We start from the raw sequence: 19,909 nt of genomic DNA, 5'->3' as shown, positions 1-19,909 counted from the left end.
ATAATTTTATCTTGATTGGTGATCTCTTATTAAATGATAGTAGAAGAAAATCATACCCACGTGTACAGATCTTAAAAATGTATAAAAATTATTAATGGTGTTATTTCCTCACAGCACTCAAAAGGATAGGTAGTGCAAATATTATATTGTCACAGGATTTAAGAATTTATGTAATCTTTGGAATTCACTTTGTCTTTTGACCTCATTATACAGAATATCGAGGCCTCAAAAGGTTAAAAAGTTTGTTTATAGAGGTGGCTAGGTGACACGGTGGATAGAGCACCAGTCCTGGAGTCAGGAGTACCTGAGTTCAAATCTGGCCTCAGACACTTAATAATTACCTAGCTGTGCAGCCTTGGGCAAGCCACTTAACCCCATTGCCTTGCAAAAAAAAACTTTAAAAAAAGTTTGTTTATGCACAAAGGAAAGGAAAGTGGAACAGCTAAAGTTCAAGCCTAGGTCTTCCAATGTCAAATCTTGACCTTTTCTTACCATAGCACATACTTTCTCATATTATCATTACCACTGTTTAAAGAAATAAATAGAAGTTAGCGAAAATGCACAATCTTCTAGGGAAAAGGTAGAGGAGGAGTCTTCACATAATTGGAGTAGAGATTTTTCTAATTCATCCTATGGTTTGAGACCTGCTAATTATCTTCAATCTGGTTTAGACAGGTTACTAAGATAGTTTTACTGGGTTGTGAGAGCTGGGCATGATACAATCTCTTGGATTCAGAGTTTAGAGTGGATAAGCCCTCATTCCAAAGGTAGTCCTTCCTGAACATCTCTTACTCTCTTTCTCAAAATAACAATTTTTTTTTCAGTGACTATAAAGGTGGATGAAGCAAGCATTATAGATGCTTAGAGCTTGTCCAGACATTGACTGCAACCCAGTCATGTCCAGTCAACTTGACTTATAACCTTCCATTAGACTTCAATGACTTGGGAAGAAAATGAAGTTTACAATTTTGTACAATTCTGACTCACTTAGAAGTCAATTAACATTCAAGTCAAAACATCACCATTGTGTTGCCATTAGTATTTTTCACAGAGGAAGGATATATAGCAACTTTGTGAGAAGCAGCTACCCATAATGGATAGATTATTAACCTAGAAGCTTGAAAGCTTGGGTTTTAAATCTAACCTCTGATATATCTGGACAGTGTATCGCAAAATACTTAATCTCTCAGTTCACAATAGCAGGTGAATTGGTAGAGGAAATTTCCTTACCACAGTCTCTCTTGTAATAGTGAATGCATAGCTTCAGCACATTATCCCTTTTTTGTACTTCAGAACTAAATAATTTTCACAGACAAAGGCAACTTAGTGTCACAGAGGATAGAGTTCTGGATTTGGAGTCATGAAGACTTCAGTTCCACTCTGCCTTTGAATACTTATTAACTGCATGATGCTGGACAGCTCTCAAGAATACACTCTGCCTCAATTTCCTGATCTATAAAACAGAATAATAATAGTATCTGTCTCGCAGTGCTGTAAGGATCAAGTGAAACAAGCTTCTATATCACTTTGCAAAGTGATATGCAAATAGAAGCTATTGTACACTCCATTTTCATTTTGCTATAATCATAGACATCTTTTCATGTTCACTATTGTTATCATCCTTGATTTAAACACTATTTCTTTTCTTTTTCTGTCAAGGTAATGGGGATAAGAGAGTTGTCCAAGATCATGCAACTAGGTAATTATTAATGTCCTCCATATACTGAAACTGCACTTTCAATACACATATCCAGTGTCCACAGGGATGGCTGACTAACACATATACTCCAATGCTACAAAAGATCAAAAGAGCATTTGATACTCCTATTGTTCTGTGAAAAGAAGGGATAGGGATTAATTAAAGACTGTGGGTAGTTTACTACAAAGGAGTATCTTATTCATATACTTGTCTGCATCCCACATTTGGAAATACTAACAGTAAGACCCTGCCAAGAAACAAATTTAGGCATTTCACTAATGTTATTAGTGGTGTTGGTAGTAGTGATGGTGGTGGTGGGTGGAGAAAAGGAAATCAATAGCTAGGATTTTGGTTTTTTTGCCTTTTTAATTTTTTTTGCATTAGGTTACTAGAAAACAAAAAAATGGAGATGTGCTTCCTCTCTTTTAAAGTATAATTTTAGTTTTAAAGTATTAAAGAATTATTTACTTGAAAATAATATTTTAAAAAATAGTGAGAATACATTTTTCAAAGAAACAAACTTTGGAATAAGTTTGGACAAAATTATGTATTAAAAATATACTGTGTCCCAAAAGTTTTAATGCATTTTTTGCAAGTTTAACCTGAATTAAGATTAAGTATTAAAATATTAGATCTTTGAGATAAGCTCATACATAAAATTGAATGATAAGATTACCCAATCTTTAAGATCTAAAATTCTATGATTATAAATTACTCTTTACCAATGGTGATGGAGAGCTACCAGTAACAACGTAGTCTTTCCAAAAAGAATGAATGCCTTTCAGGGTGAACAAAATAACTTTGCTGTGATAGATGGCAACTGTCCACTGTGATTTTCATATCTAGCTAACCAACTGATTTTAATTACATTGGACCAAAGTTTCCTTAATCTGATGTATAAGGTGTTCCAGCAATGGCACCAACTAAGGTCATTTTCATCAAGAGCAATTGGGCTTTACTTTAAGGAATTAAATCAATATGCTTTTCTCTAAACAATAGCCCAAATTCTTTTAAGCACTTGACCCTATATACTGGAAATGTCCTACTGCAGCACTGATTGAAGTGATGGTTATATAAGGGTAAAATCCCCATCACCTAAAAAATATAGCCAGTGAAAAATTGGGGAGCAATGGTTCTCTCAGCTGAGGGGAACTCTTCCAGTCCATGAGATATATATTTTCTCATCAGTTAATTATACAACTATTAAATATATACAATATGCAAAATGCCACAGTTAGGCAAAATGCAATTAGTTCAATGGATAGAACACTAGAACCTGATTCAAGACAATCTGAAAGCAAATCAAATCTAGTCTCAGATATTTATTAGCAATATGACTGACTGGATAAGTCATTTAATCATTTCCTCAGTCTCCTCTTCGATAAAATAAGGAGGAAAAACAGCATATGCCTCCCAGTGATGATGTGAAAGTAAAATGGCATATTGGAAAGTGTTTTGCAAGCAATATAGAATTATTTAAATGCTATCTGGGCATAAAACAAAGAAAATCAAGAATACATTACCTGTCCTCAAGGATCTTAACACTCCATTGGAAAACTATGAAAACAAAGTAATGCAAAATAATTGGGGGAACACTCAAAATGGAAATGTATCCTATAAGTAGCAAATGACTTGATCACTTGATCTTTGATTGAAGCTAAGAATTAATACTAGCAAATGTGAGAAAGGAGAGCATTCTAGATATGAAAGGTAATGTATGCAAAAGCTTAGATATAGAAGTAATTTAATATATAGGGAGTACCAAGTAAGTGATATTAGCTGATTTATTCCATATATGGAGAAACATGAAGAATTGTGACAACGCCTCTTCACAATTTGTCATGAACAGGTTGTCAGAGGAGATAGAAAATATAGGGCCATAATTCCATCAATATGAACTTCATAAAAGACTATGAATTGTCTCTTGGATTTCAAGTTATATCTATATTAAGGTGTATATGTGTATAATATAAAAGGGTTAAATGACTTGTACCAGGGTCACACAGTTAGTGTCTGATGTAAAAATTTAAATTAGAACTTCCTAACTATTGGACTAATACTCTGTTCTTTGCACCATTAAAAGAGATGGAGAGGGGCGGCTAGGTGGAGCAGTGGATAGAACACCAGCCTTGGAGTCAGGAGAACCTGAGTTCAAATCTGACCTCAAACACTTAATAATTACCTAGCTGTGTGGCCTTGAGCAAGCCACTTAACCCCTTTGCCTTGCAAAATATAAAAAGAGAGAGAGAGAGAGAGAGAGAGAGATGGAGGGCAGAAGAAAATATAAGTCTTGGCAACTGAGTCCATTAACCCTACACACAAAATTTATGATATTAAGACAATATGGAAAGAGGCAGATGAGGCAGTTTGAGGGAAACTGCTGAGAATCCTGAGGAACATTAAAATTTCAAAAAAAGGTCAGAATTTATGATCTTGTAGTTCCTCTAACAACATTCTAATTATAATTTTGTATACTCTGGGCAGGATTAAGCTCATGAGTGACCAATAAGGCTATGCAGAGTCAAGAAACCAAAGGTGTGACAGGAGGAAAAAAGTACAAATTTCACAACTTGGAAAAAAATCAGGATCAATTTCAGATGAACACTGAGCTAAACTTGAGGAGGTTGGAATCAATGTACTAAATCAATTCTCTATATTTCTGTGTTTGGGGAGTTTGGAAGAGCTATAGATGAAAAAGAGTTGAGTGGGATGATTTTTAATATATTTATTTGATTTTTATTAGTTTTATTTTTCATGTCATGAGTAAGGTAAAATAAATAGATATTTGCATCTTTGTACTTCACTGAATAGCAATAAAGAGAGGAATTTTATCAAATTTTCTAGAGCCTAGATCTTGAACCAGGTTCTGATTGGATACTTCTACACTAATCTTTTGAAGTCATTAGATGAGTACTTCAAAAAAGTTAGAGCAAGGAAAATTAGATAGCCAGTTTTTTAAGACATAAGTAAAGTTTGATATTACCCCCAAAGTAGCTCTGGAATTTATTGGAATAAATAATTGCTGATGTGAGAATAGGACTAATAATATTTGACCCTTTTTACTAGATAGAATCTGGTTCTTGGTTGTTGGTGTTCAGAAGTGATAAAATGAAAGCCACTGGAAAGATATTGGGGGCTGACCTATTTTTTTAATCATAATAGGGTATTTTTCAAAAAATTAAAATTTTATTTCATTAAATATTTCCCAATTGAATTTAAAAATATCATTCATTTTTCTTTAAATTTTGACTTTCATTTTCTTTTCTGCCCCTTGAGAAGGTTCACAATAAAACTTTTACATATAAAGTCACGCAAAAGTTATTTCCCAAGTAGCCATGTTGCAAATGAGAACACACACACACTGAAGGAAGAAAGAAAAGTTAAAAAAGCAAGTTTTAATCTTCACAGAGGCTTCTTTAGTTCTGTCTCTGCAGGTAGATTGTGTTTTTTATGAGTCTTCTTAGTATTAGGATTTTTTTCTTCTGAAATCATTCTGCTCATCATTTCTTATAGTACAATAGAATTCTATGACAATCATATGTTACAACTTGTTTAGTCACTACTTAATTGATAAGCTTCCCCTAAGTTTCTGACTTTTTTTGCCATGACAATGGAGCTGCTATAAATATGTTTGTACAAACAGGTACTTTTCATTTCTCTTCAATATCTTTGAGATGCAATCATGTAGTTATATTATTTAATCAGAGAGTAAGCACATGTCAATAGTTCTTTGAATTTACTTCTAAATTATTTTCCAGAATAATTGGATATATTCACAATTCAAGCAACAATGCATTAGTGTTGTATTTTTTTTTCTATACTCCCCCCAGAATTTATCATTTTCTTTTTCTGTTGTATTGGTCAATTTGAGGGGGATGAAGTGGTACTTCAGAGTTGAATAATCTGATGTACTTGGGTGTTAGTGTTCAATGGTGGTAAAGAAAAACCTCTGGAAAATATTGTGAGCTTTCCCATTTTAGAACACAATAGGATAATCTCAATTGAATATTAGAGGTCTATGAAAAATTATCTGATTCTACAATTAATTATGGTCCAGATTTGATCTTCAGTTTCCTCTCTTGGGTATACCCAGGCACTAGGACTGACCATTCTAAACCTTCATCTATATAATATTCTGTTAATATAGTCAGTTATCACCTTAGAGAAACTTATGGTGATACCTCGCAGAGAAAATCTCTAGAAACATAGAAAGAGGTCATGATTTTCCCCTTAAAGAAAAATTAACTTTACTTCAGCAATCTAGTGTTTCTGGAGACTGCAAACTCCTGTTTGATCTATTCATTATTTTAAATTATTGAAATTAGTTTTTGGTTTATCTTCCCATGACCCTTTATTACATGTAATTTTTATTGCATCATGGTCTGAGAAGTATGCACTTATTATTTTTTGCCTTTCTGCATTTATAAGGTTTTTATGCCCTAGTACATGATCAGTTTTGGTATAGATGCCATTTACTTCCAAGAAAAAGGTATATTCTTTTTTCTATCCCCATTAAGTTTTCTTCAGAGGTCTATCAAATCTGAGTTTTCTAAAATTTCATTCACCTTCTTAACTTCCTTTTTGTTTATTTTGTGGTTAGATTTATCTAGTTCTGAGAGAGGGAGGTTGAATTCCCCATTGTTAAAGTTTTGCTCTCTATGCCTCCTTGCAATTCACTCAGCTTTTCCTCTAGGAATTTTGATGCTATATCACCCGGTGCATACATGTTTAATAATGATATAACTTCTTATTCATGGTGCCTTTTAAGAAGTTGTAGTTTGCTTCATTATTCCTTTTAATGATATCTCTTTTTGCTTCTGCTTTACCTGAGATCAGGATCACTACCTATGATTTTTTTTACTTGAGCTGAAGTATGGTATTTTTTTGCTCTATCCTTTTGCCCTTACCTTGTGTGTATCTCTCTGCTTCAAATGTATTTCTTGTAAACAACACATTGTAGTATTTTGGTTTTTAATTCATTCTACTATCCACTTCTATTTTATGGGACAGTTCATCCCATTCACATTTACAATTAAGATTACTAATTCTGCATTTCCTTCCATGATGTCTTTCCCCATTTATATTTTGCTCTTTACTTTCCTCTTATTCCTCCTCACCAAAGGTTTACTCTCTTTCTGATTCAGCTCTTCTCTTAAAATTTAACTTTCAATTTATTTACACTTATAGCTTTACCTCCCCTTTTATCAGTCTCTTCTTCTCTTATCTTTCCTTTCCCTCACCATCACCCCTTCCCTGTAGAGTAGGATAGATTTTTAAACCAAAGTAGGATTGCATCTTATTCTTTTCTCTGGGTCAAATCTATTGAACAGAATTTACTCATTGTTCACACCCTCCCTTCTTTCCCTCTAAAATAATAAATCTTTGTGCCTCTTCACCTGGTGTTACTATATCTCAAGTACAAAGTGCCAGGTATCATCAATCACAGCTTGATTAATTGATTGCTTGATAAGCACAAAGTGTCATCAAAATATCATCACAGATTGATTGATTAATTTTTTGATAAGCAGCATTGCCTCAAAGTCACCTTCTCTCTTGTTTCATTAGAAGTATACTTTACAAGAGTCTGGAATTACATCAAATTATAAACTTTATTTTTACCTTATCTCCTTTTAAAGTACCCTTCAAGGATATACAATCCTCATGAGCTAAAGTATCATAAAAGTCTAAATCATTTGATGAACTATTTGTACCACCTCCCCCCAGGCATATTTCCCCATACTACCCCCTCTTTCCCACCCAGGGTACTTAACCCCTTATAAAGTATGGATTAAGTTGAACCCTGATTTAATTAACTGTAAGAATCTCAAGGGCTCCAAAACCTCTGAATGTTTAACTTAAGAACTTTACAATTAATTTTAAGCTATGGGAGTTAAAACTCAGGACTGCCCATTTTATAATGGCCTTGAGGAGAAAGTGCTGAGCTTTGTGAGCATAGCAGAAATTAGAGTAGGTCAAAGGAAACTGGGACACATAAGTATAGAGTAAATATCCCTGCTTTTCATCAGGGTTTTTTGTCTCAAACATAGTAATGCCATCTGAGTCCTCTTCAATGGAGAGAAAAGATGCAAGCATAACCATGTCCTCTAAGTCCAATCTCTTCAATTATATTCAACTCTTTAATTATCCTAAGAGAAGTACAATTCTCAAAGGTTATAAGTGTTATAACTTCCCTTTTAGGACTTTATACAATTTGATGATCTAGACTAACATTTGTTTTGTTTTTTCTTTCCCCTTTTCATTTATGTTTTTATGCATCTCTTGAGTTATATATTTGGTGATTCAATTCTCTGTTTAGTTTTGATCTTTTTGTCAGGAAATTTTGTAAGTCCTTTATTTTGTCGAACATTTATCTGACAGTATATGCTGAATTTTGCTGGGTAGTAAATTCTTGGTTGTAATCCCAAGTCCTTTGCCCTCTGATATATGGTATTCCAGGTCCTCTGGTCCTTCCATGCTGAGACTGATAAATCCTGTGTGAGTCTGGTTGTGTTTCCTTTGTATTTAAATTTTTCCCTTTTTGTTGATTTCCCCTCTCTACAGCCTTGCTTGGCTTTCCTCCTGTTTCATCCAAAGAAACAGACCTTTACTGAATATCCTCTATGATGTCTGCCATTGAAAACTTCTTTGGATCTTTTCTTTTTCTTTGTGGGACCTGTAGCTTTAATTTTGGTGCAGAGGCTTCAGTTATCATTGGTAGGGAAAAGATTTGGGAGCATGTTAGCTTCATGCTGCCATCTTGGCACTCCAGAAGTACCATTTTTGGTACTCCTGACAAGGCTCTCCAATTGCTTTATATCTTTATGGACATGGTACAATGGTAAGTATAGTATTGCTAGAGACAAAGGACTTTAGTTCTGCAATGACACTTCCATTAAATTTGAGTAAAATGAAAATTCTCTAGGGTTCAATTTATTCCTCTATCAAATGAAAATATTGAACAAAAGAACCCTCAAGATTTATTCTAGCCCTAAATCAATAGATAAGTAAAAGGGAAAAAAGAGTATTTATTTTGTGTTACCATGTATAAAGCACATGGATACAAAGAGAAAAGTAAGACAGTCTCTGATATCAAGGTACTCCCTTTAATAGGAAATAAAACACTTATTAAATTGTTCACTTATCACATGAAATTTAAATGAGATTCTTGAGATGAATAGTAAATCAGGTGTAATCTGATGTAATTGCCATTGATAAAATCATATTAATTTCTTAATGTTGAACCATTTGACAGTGCATAGGGTCAAGGTGTCAAGAACTTTCATTTATGGACTGAGAATAATTGAGTCTATAGCACAAGGAGTAGCAATTGTCAAGCTGGAGCACCCTAATTCTTGCAGATCACTGATAGATTTAGGAAAAAGTTTTGAAGAATTGCTAATCCTAAATTTTGCTGTTCTTTAACTCAAGAATTCCATCTTTAAGGTACTGAAAGTCGGATGAGATGTTAATAAATATTATAACTTAGTTGATCTCTCCCCTCAAAAAAACTCATAGATATCAATATGTTTCCTTTCATTCCTAGCCATCTCTATTCTTCCTCCTTCTCCCCACACTAGATATGTGTGTGTTAGAGGTTAAGCTGAGGTAGTAGATGCTAGATGTGAAGAGACTTTAAACCCTTCAATAGAGTGAAAATATTGCTTTTGGATAATTAAGATGTCATTTTGTCCAGAAATACTTATATTTCTGCTACATTTCAATTCTTAACATATTTTTATAGGAAAAAAGAAAAAGGGGGAAAAAGTATAAAAGCTTTTTCAGACCACATAACAATCTTGGCAAAATGTCCTTGACATCCAGACAAGTTTGGAAATTCTTCCAGACAAACTGATCCATATTTTGGTAACAACTTGATGATTCATGCATCAGCAAAGAGCCCCTTGGCTTTGTAACGGTTCTTGAACTTTTACCCAAGTTCATTGGGCCAGTCATTTCAGGGATATGGGATGTGTCAACTTCAAAAATAAAACAAACCAGGCAATATTTTGCTTGAGCTACAAAGAGCTTAGTCTTTACTAACCTTCAATTGTTGGCTGAACTGTTGTGCCTTCTTCCCCCACCCCCATTTCACATCTGGCTTATAACCATCTTCTGTTTTGTATTTGTTCTTCAGACGGTTGTTATCGGCTGTGTCAATTATCTAAAAGACTTTTACATTTAAAGAACTTGTCTTTGGATCAGAAAGTTTCCATTTCAGAACCTAGTGGTTACTGAATATTTAAGGAATTTATTATGTGTTTTGCTTTTGTTATTTAAAAAACATTAACTCTAAAAACCTCTCCATTTCTTTTAGCCTAGAAGACTTAGATTAAACAAATTTAGCCTAGAAGACTTAGATTAAACAAATTCTTTGTGATTTTTAAATATTCTACTTTTCTTTTCCCCTTCTTAATTTTCTCTTGTATAAATAAAATAAAAATAGAAGGAATAGCAAAACCTGGAAATAATCAGATTAAAAAGATCAGATACTGCTGAATGCAGGATACTTATTTTCCTCAGATATTTTGGCAAGCTATTCCAAAGGTCAGAAGTCATCAAATATGGAAAGGCCTGACTCTAATACTTATAAGCTGGTGAAACTACCATCAAGTCACTTAAACCTTTAGAACAACATTTTCTTCCTCTGTACAAAAGAGTAAATACAGTACATATTTCAGAAAGTTGTTGATAAGAAAATGTGTACTTTATATACATTAAAAGACTAAAGAAATGTAAGTTACTACATAAGACTTCATTTACTTCAAATATTTCACTTCACAAACTTCTTCATAAATTTTAAAGTGATAGATAATTAGAAGTTTCCATTATTTCTAGTTAAAAGGAAAACTTTTTAAAAAGTGGTAATCAAAGACTTAGGATCCTCAAAATACTGTAACATCAACATTAAACCAAGGTCCAAAAAATTTAATTAGTCAATCCTTACTAGTTAGTATAGTCCACTCAAGGTAGTAACTTTCATTATGTAATTTTGTTGAAGTTATTTACCACACCCATAAACATATGATATTGCAAATTTTATAACTCATCCTCAAAAACTCTCAGATTTTTGAAACTTGGAGTTACCAGGCATTTTATATGCAAATCTTATTTAAGGCAGATTGGCCAATGGAACAAATAGAGTTACTTTGGTAACAAAATTTTCTGAAATCTATTCAATCATTCTATGAAGGAATAAACATTTATTAATTGCCTATTATGTGCCTATGGTATCGACTCAGGTCCTCAGGATTCAGGAAAAACAACAAAATAGTTTTTATACTCAAGGAGCTAACTTTTAAATAGAGGAGGAGGGAATGTCAGTCATTCAGACAACAAGTTTATATTTAGGGTTTACTAATATTCCAGAATTCCCTTGAAATTAAAAATAACAAAAACTGAAAAACGTCAAAACAAAAAGCAGACTTGCCCTCAAGAAGCTCATCCCAAAGAGGGAGAAAATTCACAGATATATATATATATATATATATATATATATATATGTGTGTGTGTGTGTGTGTGTGTGTGTGTGTGTGTGTGTGTGTGTATAATTTTAGATGTATTTGGCAATTAGACTTATTGGGCAATAAGTCTACTATACATATATATATATATATATATGTCTACTATACTTATATATATATATAATTTTATAATGAAAAGAGAAAGTTATTCATGAGAGCACCCTGAGAAACATGTAAAGTCAGGGGAAGTGATATGAAAAGAGAAATGAGACAGCAATATGGACTTAATTGAATAAAGAGAACAAATAGAATAGTCACAAAAGTCTAGAGGAGATAGTAACCAAAAGGATGTGATGAGTGATGTCAAATGCTGCAGAAGGATAAAAGATGATGCCTAAACAGAGAACAGGATTTGGCAATCATTTGGAAGAAATCACTTTTAACTTTGGAAAAATAAACATAGATGCCAGGTTGCAAAATATTTAGAAGGAAGTGTGACAAGAGGAAGTGAAAAATGAGATAGTTACTTAGCTTTTTCCAGTAAGTTTTGGTATGAAGCAGAAAAAAAAAGGTATAAGATGAGAGTTATCAGGGATGGTAGCATCAAGTGAGGTTCTTTTTTTTAATGTTGCTGTTTGTTTGTTTTTTATAATGGGGTATCTTGCATACTTGTAGGAGATCAGGAAAGAGCTATTCAAAGATAAGGAGAAATTAAAAATGTGATACAGTGGAGATGGCACAGGGAACAAACTTCCAAAGAGGTCAGGAAGTGATGGGATCTAAGATTGCAACTAAAGAAAATTGCCATGGAAAGGAAAATTATGCACTCATCATTCAAGATTGAAAGGAAAAGAGAGTGAAGATATCTGAATAATGTGATCTGAAGAGCTCTCAGCAAATAGCCTTGATATTTTCAGTGAAATATCTAATAAGGGCCTCAGTTGAAGGAGATCAGTAGAGAATGAAATGGAAGCTTGAGGGGGAGATTATGTTATTAATATAATCAAGTCTGAAAGATCTTGTTAGTATTCAGTTCATTTGGATTAGAATTCAAAATCTAGGTATCAGCAAAGAAAATAGGCAACATGTTATGTGGATTCAGCTTAGAGATAATAGAATTTAGGCTCTGAAGTCAGATAATTGACTCAAAATAGCATAGGATAGTAAGAGAACTGGAGTTTGAACCCAAGGTCCTCTGATTCCAGTTTCAGAAATGGAGATCACATCTAACCCATTCATTTTAGTGATGAAGAAACCTAGGTCTTGGCAAGTTACTAACAAAGACTAGAGTTAGAACTCTGGTTGCCTATACTCATTCTCCTTCCAATAAGTGATGTAACCTTATATATAACTTCCTTTTGAATTTATTTATGTTTTCACTATGTAACTTAATCATAGTATCCTATACTATAAATAAGATTAATAATATATTATGATAATAAATGGTATTAAAGTTTTATGTGTAAATCATAAGATTTATATATGTGGTACTGTTGCAGTTACTTAGCTGTAGTATATGAGATGTTAAAAAAATTTTCATCTACTCATTCTTTTTTGTTTTTCCTGTCAATTAGATACACATTAAATATGTGTCCTATCATTCAATTTGTAGTTGAAAGAATGCTGAATTAGCAATCAGAATGTTTAATATGTGTTGAGTATCAATTTTGTCTATTTACTATCTGTATAATCTTGGGGAAGAAAATTATTCTCTTTAGAATTCTCTTTTCTCATGTGCAAGATGAAAAGTTTGGATAGGATGACCTCTAATGTCCTTTCCAGTTCTAAATTTATGCTCCTATAATTTTTGACTTCTTCAGACTAAAGACTTTTTCATTAGTTCTCATCTAGATGAAAAATTTAGTACTCAGATCTCTTATGGACCATGCCTACTCTCGAATCCACTAGCAAATTTCATGGATCTCAAATTGTAATCAATAAAGTATGCTAATGCCTAATTCCCTTTGCAGTCTCTTCCCTTTAACAGAAGCTAAATAGATGGTGACCCCCAGGAATGATGAGTAGAGGGATAATGTGTTAGATGTGTTAGGAAATAAGTCTACTATACTTATAGACCATTTTCAGGTAATGTAATGGAAATTGCATGGGAGGAAAATATACTTATTTTTACCTTCTGTTCTGGCATTATGTTATTTTTGAGCATGATCTTAGGGCTTTAGTTTCCATATCTGCAAACTGGACAAATAGTTAACAAAGTAAATTAAAAAAATACAACATAGCTAAATTTAATATGTGGTTTTGAAGTCGATATTTGATCTCTGTCTCTGTACAGTATAGTGGTTTGTTTCCATTCAAGTTTGACACTTCTGTTGTAGGAAACTTTCTAAACACCTATTTTATAATCTGCTTTTGGCAAGACCATTTCCTCATATTAAAGTTCCCTTGGTCAGTGAAGGCAGAGGCCCAGTGCCTGTTCTCTTACTGATATTATTATAAAAGAAAATAGGATTTGAAATTTAAAAGGCCCTAGTGGTAATTTATTTTACAGGCTAGTTTGGTGATCTTGAGATATGAAAAGTTCACTCTTTATTTCCATTAATAGTTGTGTCTTCCAAACTCAGTTTCATATTTTTTAGCACCTATGAAATCTGGAACAGAATTTTTAAAAAAAAAATGAAAGACGGTTTATAATCAGACTTTCTACAGGTATCTTTTATGAATTGATGGGGCCATCTTGATATTTTATTGGATCTCTCTGTTTCGCAATGCAAATGCCTGCCTCTTATGTCCATAGGACCTGTTCTATTTATCTCTTTCCTTTTCCAAGGCTCTATTTGTTGTGGGCGATAAAATTCAGGCAGAAGGTTTTAAAGGCTCCAAACTCAAACTTAATTAAAATGTCTGTTTATCACCAAACATAACAAGCCATAAATTATATGGATGTTTCAGTTTATTTTGTTCTACAAACATGTCACTTTGATCGATATGAATTTGGCTTCACTCATGTACAGATACAGTCTTGAAAGTGACAGCTCATATGATTTTTCCCTAACAGCAGCATGAGAGAAGTTGGATGGAAAACTATCATCTGGACCCAGCGGTAATCTCTCAGGGACATTTGACAATATAGTCATAAGAAAGAATTCTAACACCTGAAATAAATTCAATGTGCCCTGACTAAAGGTGGAACTAGGTCTTTGAACCCAAGGCTCTTTTAGAGCTGAGACATCAGGATACTGTTCTACATTTAGATAGAAAAAAAAAATTCAAGATATTAGACTTACTTTCTATGAGAAAATAAGGTAATAAGTAGGATTTTGCCCATGAAAGACCCTCAATCCTATCTTCTTGGAAACAATTATGCTGAGATGGGTGTTCCACCACCCAGAGGCAGCTAATGTATAGCAGAAACCAAAGAGCTTCCGGCTCCACCCCTGAAGTCAAGGAGATGTAAGTCAGTGAGGGAGACTGGGGTGAGATGTATGAGAACTAACATTCAGAGAAAACAGTCATGGCATAAAAGAAGGTAGGCATCTGAAAAAGAGTATCACTGAGATGGACACCTGGATTGGGCCAGCCAAGCAGGTTTGAATCTGAAGAAAATTTAGAGGCACAGAAACTGTCTTATCATTATTTTTCGGCAAAGCCCAGATCCCTCTGCTCTAGGTGCAGGTAAAGAGCTGTGTAAAGAAATGGATTTTTCACTTAAAAAAAATAGAATGATAGGATACAGGAAATGGAAGAGATAATATTTGTCTTTAAGGCTTTTACAGGTTTGTAAATTTAGCATAAAGAAAAGTAGACAATTATATTTCAGTATTTGACTTGACGAAATAGATTTTAAAATAGCACTTTATAAAATAATAATTTCATTTCATCTGGACCTGGGAGGTAGATGCTGTTTAGCCACATTTGACAGATGAGAAAAATAAAACCGAACTCTGATTGTCTGTGGTGGGATTTGAACTCAGATCTTCCTGATTTAATGGTCAGCATTCTATCCATATCACCATCTTTTAGTAATGTTAAGGGAGGGGGGAAGGGAGGGAGAGGGGGGAGAGGAGGAGGAAAGGGGAGGAGGAGGGAAGGGAATGTATGGGAGGGGGAGGAAGAGGGGGAGACTGAGGGGAGAGTGGAAAGGGAAGGGGAGGGGGAGGGGAGGGGGAGGGGAAGGAGGAGGGGGAAAGAGAGACAGAGAAACAGAGGAAAAGGAGAAGGAAGAGGGGTACATCAAGCTCATTAAGTGAATGAGCAGGTGAGATATTACATTGGCTGTCAAGTATGGTAAATAGTAGTGAATATAATATATGTAGCTATATTTTATTCAAAATGAAATATGGAAGTAGCTTCTGTGATGGACTTATAAAGAATGTGATCCACCCGTGACAGACCTGGAGGTTTTGGAACACAGAGGGAAGCACATTTTATTGTTGTTGTTGTTGTTGTTGTTGTTAGTACTTTTGGAGGAGTGTTGCAGGACAAGTGGAGTTGGATGGTTTGCCCAGGGTCACACAGCTGGGTGATTGTTGGGTGTCTGAGGCCGGGTTTGGACCCAGGTGCTCTGGGCTCCAGGGCCAGTACTCTGCTGCTCCATCAAACATTATTATTATTATTATTATTATTATTATTATTATTATTATTATTATTATTATTATTATTATTTAATATATTTATTTATTTTGTTTTTGCAGGGCAATGGGGTTGGGGTGGCTTTCCAAGGGTCACACATCTGGGTAATTGCTGGTTGTCTGGGGCCGGATTTGGTCTCAGGTGCTCCTGGTTCCAGGACCGGTGCTCCATTTACTGCGCCACCAGACTGCCATTATTATTATTATTATTATTATTATTATTATTATTATTATTATTATTATTTTAATTTTTTCTTTCCTTTATTGCTCATGAGGATCTACATTTTTTCAGGGGTGGGGATATTATGTTTACTCTTAAAGAAGAATAGTTTAGTAATGTATAAAAAAAATTTGTACAATAAAGAAAGAAAGAGGGGCGGCTAGGTGGCATAGTGGATAAAGCACCAGCCCTGGAGTCAGGAGTACCTGGGTTCAAAGCCGGTCTCAGACACTTAATAAATTACCTTAGCTGTGTGCCCCTGGGCAAGACACTTAACCCCATTTGCCTTACAAAGAAAGAAAGAAAGAAAGAAAGAAAGAAAGAAAGAAAGAAAGAAAGAAAGAAAGAAAGAAAGAAAGAAAGAAAGATAGAAAGATAGAAACAAAGAAACAAAGAAACAAAGAAAGAAACAAAGAAAGAAACAAAGAAAGAATGTGTAAAGAAATGAATTCACAAGTACTAGAAAGAATCAGCATGATTTGACACGGAAAAGATCTAGAGGTTTTAATTAACTGCAAGCTTAAACTAAACCAGCATGGCATTGGGGAAGTAAAAAGAATAACTTATATGCTCTAGGATGCATTCAAGAAATCATTGTTGCCAGAAATAAGGCAGTTATAATACTGTAGTTAGGATATTCAGTGGGTAGAGTGATTGACTTGACTTCAAGAAGACAAGATTGAATGCAGGCTCAGATACTTAAATCTTTTTCTGCATGAATCATTTATCTGTTATCATCCTTATTTTCCTTATTAATAGTGATAAGAGAAAATCTACTTCACAGGTGTGGTTTCAGGTGCAAAAAACTAAAATGTAAAATTTTTGGAAACTCTAAAGTATTCTAAATACCCTATAATAATAGTAATACTTATAATTTTATTATGCTATGTTCTGTGATCATATTGATACATTAACATTATATTTGTTATGATATTATTTTACCTTAGAACACTTATGAAGTGTTCTGCTCTGTACTCTGCATTACATTGTAAGAAGGACATAGGAAAGATGAATGGGAAGCATCCAGAAAAGAATTTTCAGGAGAGTTATGTGACAAGTTCATGCCACATTAAAGGAGCTGATGGAATAAGGGGTGTTTAATTTATCCTGGAGAAGAGAGAATTTAAGGAGAGAGAAGTAACAAAGTGATCTTAAAATTTTTTGATGAGCTGGTATATAATAGAGGGCTTAGTCTTATTTTACTTAATATCTTGGAAAATGGGAATAGGAACCAATAGAGATAAACTTAGATTTAATATAGGGCAAAATGTACAAATAAGAGAGGTTCAAAAGTATAATGAGAAGTCTGGCCACATAATTGTTTCCCTCAAGGGTATGCTAGTAAATATTTAATAAATGACTGGGGATGGAAGTGTATGGACTAAAAATTACATTGATTATTCTACATTATTGATATTTTCCATCATTTTCTTAAGTCTAGATAATCAATAAAAACAATAAATCAAGCTCTGACTTGTAGTTTTAGACCAAATTCTAAGATGTAAAACCTCACACTGATAATCAATTCTCTGTTTTTAAGCAAGTTCCAGAATACTCTTGGTTCCTTCGCATTGAAAGATTTCCAGTAAAGGCTAAATGATTATTTGCTTAAGATGATGTGCTCCAGAAGAGAGAAGTCAAACTGAGCTAGAAGCATATTGACTTAGAAAATCACAAATTAGCATTATCTATGCTTTCAATTTTTCTTTATTTTATTAAACATTTCCCAATTATATTTTAATCTATCTCCTATTCCCCAACCTTGGAAGTTCTAAGGCTAAATTTGACACCTTTGTTCTAGAAGACTGTCTTTTATAGCTATGGTTCTAACTACAGACTTTGGATGTTTGCTGAGGTCCCTTCTAATCCTAGTATTTCATGATTTTACTATTTTTTTTTACTTCTCAATGCCTATAACACCACCTTACTCACTGTGTGTGTGTGTGTGTGTTTGTGTGTGTGTACCCAGTGAATGTTTCATTTAATTGAACTAAACAATTTCTCCCTCTTTAGTTGTGTTTTATAGCATTTTTATGTTCTTTGGGGTTAAATGAGTCTGTGAACATGAAAGTATGTTGTAAATTTTGAGGCAACATACAAATAATAAGGTATAGTTATTACAATTTGGGAATAAAGTGACTAAATTCAAACAAATGTGAAAAAATAAGAAGAGGACTAAATAGGATGAATCAAAGCAAAAGAGAAATTCAGATGTACATGGACATTTCTGAAAAATGAGCTCTCTTAGGTTTTAGGGATAGAATATAGGAGGTAAATGTGTCTTTGCGTGTGTGTGTGTGTGTGTAATTAAGTTAAGATCCAGTTTTTAAACAATTTAAAACTATTCTAAGTGAAGCAAGAGAATTCATCTGAAAATACCTTATACCTTCTGCTAAGGAAATGGCAATATGGATTCTATGATCTTTTCCTGGCCTAAATTTTGTGACACAATGTGATCAGTGCAGAGCACTGAACAGCTAAAGAATATGGAAAACTTTTTTTCTCTCTCTCTCTTAAAGTAGAAAAACATGCAATAAGTTGTCTGGATTTCATGAAGTCTAGCCTGCAGGTACTAATCCAGTACATTCTAGGGGCTACAATTTGTTTGAACTTGGCAAACTTTATTGCCCATTTTAATTAATTTTCTTTGTCACATGCCATATATTTTCTTTATTACATTCAAGGGACTATATATAGATGCCCTAGGGTGGTTAATTTACCACCTGAAATTTCCATTATTTTTCTCCCCTTAAAACTTCAGTTGACTAGTAGGTAATGATGTGCATGAGTACAACAGAAAATTCCCAGGGCAGGCATTGTTTCTCAGATAAGTTTGTGTTAAAAACTCTTAACAGGGATGTTTTTCTTTGAAGTCCTGGAGCAAGATCTCTTTATTTTCTTTATTTCATCAGAATATAAAGATATCTAAATGATATATCTTGTACTTTCCTCTAGTTAGTTTAATGTTCACAATTTATCACTTCTGAATAGGTCCCTTGGTGGGGAGAATATGAGGACTAAAATTGGGTTCACACAGTGTCAATAGCCCTGCACAACTCATGACAAGAGCCATGAGTCACCAAGCAATACAGAGCTTTAAACACTTTAAGAATAGAAAGTTCTCCACATTTGAATCTTTACTAATTCTTAAAGTTGTATGGACTACAAGGACTAATTTTATGAATAATTCTTTATTTTTCTGTTGACTAACCCCTTAATAAGTATTAATCAGAAAACTGAGTAATTATAATTAGCAATCTTATTCCCAAAGAAAAGATGAGGACAAAAAAAAATCTCTCCTTTTTATTGCAGAGGCTGGGAACTAGGACAGGAAGAAAAATAAACATCTTTTGTGAGTCTTCTTAGTGACAGACTCTGTCCTAAATGCTTTAAAGATCTTATTTAATTTGATGTTTACAGAAACATTAGATGGTGTATGCTTTTATTCATTCTAATTTACAATTGAGAAAATTGAGGTAAATGAAACTTAAATGACTTTACATAGCTAGCATCTATAACTTGATTTGAAGGTTGATCTATCCTAACTCCTCAAGCAGCCCTTTAACCTAACTTGCATCTTAGTTGCGTCTCTATGATGATGGAATTATTCACTTGCTATCAATTGTTATTACTTTGCCAACTTATCTAGTTTTCCTGTTTTTGTTTGTTTCTAGAGCATGCTAATGGAGAGGGAAAGGACAGACAATTTAGTTACCATTGGGAAGTAAATGAAAAGGTAGCAAAACACCCTGCTTTGTTTTGTTTTTGTAGCAAACATAACCTGAATTTTGTTTTCTTGGCAATTCAAATATTGTACCAAGAAATGTCCAGGATTAATTGACTGTCAAAAGTTTGCCTTCTCAAGATTGGCAGATCCCTGAACCAGACAGATGTGTTTTGTAGAAGAGTAAAAGAAGATAGAAAGCATAGGTCCAAGAAT

Source organism: Macrotis lagotis, chromosome 4, assembly GCF_037893015.1.
Source record: "Macrotis lagotis isolate mMagLag1 chromosome 4, bilby.v1.9.chrom.fasta, whole genome shotgun sequence".
NCBI classification, from domain to species: domain Eukaryota; kingdom Metazoa; phylum Chordata; class Mammalia; order Peramelemorphia; family Peramelidae; genus Macrotis; species Macrotis lagotis.
The sequence above is the reverse complement of the archived record's forward strand: the minus strand, read 5'-3'. Positions refer to the sequence as shown.